The 6,394-nt window shown below is 40.4% G+C and overlaps 1 non-coding gene across 1 annotated transcript; it reads right to left on the minus strand.

Annotated features, from left to right (window-relative positions):
• Positions 1-6,045: 6,045 nt before the first annotated feature.
• LOC139878968 (small nucleolar RNA R71) lies at positions 6,046-6,152 on the minus strand. Its single transcript, XR_011769827.1, has one exon. It is a non-coding gene; the product is annotated as a small nucleolar RNA R71 (small nucleolar RNA).
• Between the last annotated feature and the right edge of the window lie 242 nt (positions 6,153-6,394).

The raw sequence follows: 6,394 nt of genomic DNA on the forward strand, positions 1-6,394 counted from the left end.
TGCTATTTCCACCAGATGGATCACTTCTGATGACGAGTCTTTACCACCAGCCGACGATGTCTAGATGGGTGTCGAATCACAGTTTGTAAACGATCCAGAAAAGGAAGAAGAGGATCCCAGCGAAGAAATAGAGGAAGAGGAGGAATCTGAGGAGGAAGAGGAAATGGAAGACGTAAAAGAAACTGTGACAATACCCGTTCCAAGCACTGAGCGTCATGAAGAAATAATGAGGCTTGAGACAAAAGATCACAGTTTAATCATTCGCTTCAAGAAGAAGACCGACAAGGCTGAGGTTAAGGATATAAGAATTGATCCTATAAGTATCAAACTGGAGAATCAGAATACTGAAGAAACCCGTCCATCAGACGCATCCTCAGAGGAACCAGATACCGATGATGACGAGGAAGAGCAACATGAAGACATTCTGAATAACCCACACTCGCCAACCGAACCAGATCAAGGGGAGCCAGACTCTTCTTCAGAGTGAATTCCGGTTATATCCACACATGCAGACATGATCACCTTCATCAACGAGACCGATGAATTTGAAGACATTCTCGAAGCCATCCGGAAGTCAACCATTGATTTTTCGCTACGCTTAACAGAACGAATTATGGCTATCAGAGAAGAACACCACCTCTATCTCCGAAGAGAAGACAATGATGTTGAAATCCTAGAAGAACGCATTCAACACTTTATCAATTCTCTTCACGATCATATCTATCACGAAGAAAGGCAACAAGAGTATAATTCAGTGGTTTGCACTATTCTCGTAACAAGATTCTGTCGAGATCAGAAGATCATTTACTCTAGGGTTTATAACGCCTTAGCCAGATCTGCACTTCTGTTCTCACGAAACCAACGAGCACTACTGACTTTCATCCAGAAGCATATGGATCTTTCCACCGGGCGCCCGACTTATCACTCTGATTTGCAAATGGTCGAGGATATTCACAGTCTTTTCGCTCTTCTGGATAGAGATAATTTCGAAGGCACACCAGACAGACCAGTGATTTACGTAACAATTGATCACCACGTTGATCTAATTATCAAAGAGTTACAAGATGCTATTATGGAGGAAGCAAGGCGAAACAATCCGTTCTCTCATCTTGAACCAGATCGAGTCAACATTGCCACCTATGTTACGAAGCAGCTATCACGTACCTTCCACGAGTCCACAGATCCTAGTTTCACATTTAAAGATGGATGTCGGGAGATATACTCAAAGACGGTGAAATTAATACTCGGATCAGAATTGGTGTTCACTTCTTTCCAGCTTCCTTTCTTAACTAATCTGTGCAAAGCAACTGACTCCTACTGTGGAGGTCACCGTTCTGAAGACTTCAAAATTCTAAAGATACAGTTTCTGACATTATTTGAAGACCTCCGAAATGAGCATCCCATCAGAGAAATCATCAACACCTGCACTGCTTCTATGATTGACATTCATGGGTCAGCCAGCAGGGCTGTGGATCATATTCTCATCGGACTTCAAGACTTATCAAGAGCCGAAACTGCGCACTACTTATCTTTTAGAAGATCTTCAAGAGAAGTACCGAACCTGTTACCACTATTGGTCTGACAATTTCTCTTGATTTATCCACCAAGACTCGCATTCCCTCGAGAAGACCAAGATCACAACCATCAGCGAGGAATGTTTGCTTTTTGAAGCATCACTACGGTCGAGCCAACGACCTTAAACAAAATCGCTTCTCGGGAGGCAACCCGTGCAATAAAGTAGAGTAGAAGAATAAAGGATGACAAATGAGCCGATAAAGAAGCAAGGAAACCAGCCGCATCTGCTATGGGTATTTCTTTCTTTTCGCTACTAGCTCAAGATTCAAACTATGCCACATCCTAGCTTTTCACTAAGTGTGGGATAACACCCAACTAAAACACTAGACAAATACTCCTAAATCTTCAACTTAAACTCCTAAGTGTGGGATACACTAGGAACATTGAGGACAATGTTCGTCTAAGTGTGAGATGTTGGTATCTTTTTATGCTGTATTATAATAAACCATTACGAAGATTCCAAGTCCTTAATCCAAATTTAAAAAAAAAAATTGCAAAAAGAAACCCTTTTCGAAAGAGTATTTTTGAAAACCTAAAATGTTTGTCAATAAAAATAAGGATTAAGTAGGGTGGAAATCTTGTTAGATTGAAATCTCTAATAGAGCATTGCATGACTAAGGCATTATCGACCTAAATTGATTATGGTGAGGCACCCCAAATAAGACCAGCATTCATCTTTAATGCTTCACTATTTTCCGTTGAGAGTGCCGATGTCTGTGCTCAGAATCAAAACTTGCTTTAGATCTACATCTCCAAGCAGCGAAACGTGGTTCAGTTGTACTCAAAATAGCTAGCCATTTGTCAAACATAAACCTTCCGCACCGCCACTACTTCTACTCCACCACCACATCCATATCGCCTTTACCATCTCTCGAAAAATCCAGAAAATGAGATTCCTTTCGAAAACCCGATGTTATAAACCTCTCAAATATCATGGAAAAGGTCTTGAAAAAGTTTACCGGCAAAAAGTTTCTCGAGATGAAGTATCCAAAAAAAAAATAAATAAATAAAAAAAATGATGATATTTTCAAGTTCTGAAAAAAGAGCAGAACTAAATAAGAGAAATGCCGAAGAGAACTCGACCGAAAATGATTATCAAATGAAGAAAAAGTTCAAAAGTGCTTCTCAAAATACTTTAGCACTCCTATCTATCCGAATAAAAGTCTGTGTAAAGACTACATTACCCTTTTATCTCACCCTTCAAAAACAACTTCACTACCACTCCAAAATTCCTTTCCCATCATTGACAAATGACCTATTAAGCTAAGATTACTACCGTTCTCGTATTAGCAGCAAGGATTTGAGTCTTTATCAAGCCTATGACGATGGGTGCAGCATGACTGGCTATGAGTGTATTCATTTCTTAGATCTATAGGGAACCCTAAACACTTGAGTGATTTGAGTGACCCGTGAAAGCTAGCCTATGTCATGTAACCTCCTCGCATGCTTGCAGAGATAATTTCAATTCTAACATAGATGACTCACCTTATCTTTTTGCTCTTATAATAAAAGCAAACCGCTTAGGCTATTAGAAAAGAAACACCGAAAAGATTCTTAAAAAAATGAGAGTTTGCTTGAGGACAAGCAAAGTCTAAGTGTGGGATATTTGATATCGGCTAAAAAGTCACGTTTTCACCCCGGTATTAAGGCCCAAAAACAAGAAAGATTCGAACTTTGTCCGCAAAATACCCACTTCATCGGTTAGAATTGAAGAACAAGTAATTACGAAGGCGGTGTAAAAAGAATCAAGAGAATCGGAGCTAAAACGAAGATTCTAGAGCAAAAACGGTGAATGACAAGAAATCAAGTTACGATCCAGGGAATCAAGGCTGACCAGCATCAAATCCGGCCTGCCATACGGCCTGCCTGTATGGATACGGCCTGCCAAATATGCCCTAACACACAGCCCACCATGCGGTCTGCCAGCAATACGGCCTGCCAAATACGCCCCACCATACGGCCTGCCATGCGGCCTGCCAGGCGTATTCTGGCAAATTCCAAGTCTATTTAAAGGGTCTTTATCATTCATTCCAACACACACTTCAAATCACTTCTTTCTCTCTCTTGTACAATATTAGTCATACTCTCAAGGCCTTCGACTCCGTGCGTGAAACCTAGTACCCGGAGAAGAACGCTGAAGATTGTATTAGGAGCGGTCTGGAGTCTTGAAGTTGTCACTTTTGTATTCGGAACTCGTTTAATCTACTGGTACTTCTATCCTTTATCTTATATAATGTTTTATGATATTGTTGCCATGATTAGCGAGTAGTTATCTTTAGTATATGCTATGATGTAAGCAGTTATAATGCCGAAATAATATTATGGTTTGTGTATGCTATCGAAATACTTTCCGATTATGCTTTAAACTCAATCGCTTTTCCAACTAATAGAACGTAGTTATAGGCTCTGTTATTTGGAAGTCACGAACCCCGATTCAGAGTACACTATCTGTGTTACCCCTTGGTAAGAGAAGTCTATCGGATACAACGTCAGATCGATCGAGGCACACCCGTTGTAGTAAGTCTATCGAGATTTGGATTCCAACTGAGGACTCTTTCGTAGTGAAACATCTGACTAGACCCTTAGTACATTGTCGGTCCTAGACCATGCTAGTGTAGTCACCAAGCATATAAACTTCGTACGTACACGCTGAAGCATAGCGGTTGTTGTAAGCTGTACCTCTGCTAAGTAAGGCCATGGAACATGGTTAGTGTTGACCAGTACACTACACCATAACGCGGTCTCAAGCATTGTACCCCACTTGAGGGATTCTTAGTTAATTAAGGAAATGTTTGTTTAGACACATAAAGGATTGGACCGTTAGGATAACCGAACGTATTCATGGAAGTCAACTTGACTTGGCCATGGTGTTCTTTATGGTTGAACTCTTTTTAAGGGCCTAACTATCTTTTACCAATCATTAACGAAAGCGTTGAAACACATCACGTCTCTCAGATATGGTAAACCATGTATTCTATTATACTTAAGAACGTTTAGACCATTTTGGAATGTTAATGCGTCACCCAACCGAGTCGCTCAATTGGATGAGCCGTCTGAACGTGTATACCTGTAGTCAGACTGCACGGGTGTCGGGGGTAAGGGACATTGCTGTCTATTCAGAATCTTCAAGCCTAACGCAGTACCAAGTGACATGTCTTATGACAGGGGCGTTTAGGATTAGTGTAATGAATACAAGGCCTCTGCCTATTTATGAGCCAGCATTCCATAATCTCGGCAATATAACTGACGAAATCATAGTATGCACTTACTTTAACCTTATCTGAATTACAAATTTTATCGCATTTACTTTACCTGTCTTATAAACTCGAAAATCCCAAAATAAACATTCACTACTCCCTAACTATCTTAGGCTAAAATATAGGTTCGATGTTACTGATATCTCAAAAATACGACTCTAGGTCATACTTCCCTTACTTATAAGGAGTAGTAAGATTTAGACCCCGCTAAATATAAATTTAAAACAGTACCCTCTCCCACGAGTGGCTGATCCTGGCAAGCCGCGGCCTGACGACACCGTGCAATTAAAAACCGTCTGTTTCGGCCATATCAGGAGAGTTACTAGTTTTTGGCACCGCTGCCGGGGAACTGGTATCAGACAATACTGCCCTCTATCAAACTTATTCACAAACATTTAGTGGTATCTAAGAAAGACAATTATACACGGACTTGATTATTGGATTTTCCGAACAGTCGCCAATTATATTGGGACCAAAAGGATCATGCCTCTCCTTAGTCGGCCTGGCCACTTGGTTTGTTTAATAGTTCGTGCGGAGCTCTGTCATCGAAATACCAGGGAATCAGTAGCCAGAACCAAAAAACATATTCCACCATAGGATAGTTAGTTAATTAGTTAAAGAACTTTAGATTACTCTAGATTACCTTAGATTAGATTACCTTAGACTACCTTAGATTAGATTACCTTAGATTAACTTAGGTTACAATTAGATCAAATTAGATTACTGTAGAATTAAATTAGTTTAGTTTAGATTATTATAATTTAGCTTATCTGCGAAAAATTAAAAACAAAAAGGCATACCCAGTGTATGACCCAAACCCGATCTAGACCAGGGCCGTTGTTATTCGTACCTGATCCAGACGCAATAATCTCTAAAGCATGCAAGGAAGCACGAATTAGAAACCAAATGGCGTTAGGCGTTACTTTAGCAGAAAATACCAAACCCTCGATTGAAGGTCGAGGAGGACCAATCAGATTTCCAGAGATTCAAGGACACTCGTTCGAGTTAAAACATCACATCATCCAGCTCATTCAGAATAGCTGTCAGTTTCATGGATTACCGAATGATGATCCTAATTCTCACCTTGATAAATTCATATCTCTTTCGAACTCCTACAAACTAGGTTCGAAGGACTGGAAAAAGATTCCATCACGTCATGGACGGAATGGCTACTAAATTCCTAACCAAATATTTCCCCTCTTCTAAACAAACCAAGCTGAAGAATGACATCATTAACTTCAAACAAAGTTATGATGAATCTCTTTACACTGCATGGGAGCGTTTCAAAACTCTGCTGAAGAAATGCCCTAATCACCAGCTAGAACGGTCAGCCCAAATCTGCACCTTCTACAATGGTCTTACTGTAAATCATAGGACAACGATCGATGCAGCAGCTCAAGGGAATCTGATGAACCAAACCACAGAAGAAGCATGGGAATTGCTCGAAAATATGACGATGCATCATCATGACTGAAACAGTGGTGAAACAACTTCATCATCTGCCCCACTCTCTGTGCTTAACAATCAAACGGAGGCCATCAAATCCCTCACGGACAAGATGG

The sequence above is a fragment of the Rutidosis leptorrhynchoides genome, chromosome 11, assembly GCF_046630445.1.
Source record: "Rutidosis leptorrhynchoides isolate AG116_Rl617_1_P2 chromosome 11, CSIRO_AGI_Rlap_v1, whole genome shotgun sequence".
NCBI lineage: Eukaryota > Viridiplantae > Streptophyta > Magnoliopsida > Asterales > Asteraceae > Rutidosis > Rutidosis leptorrhynchoides.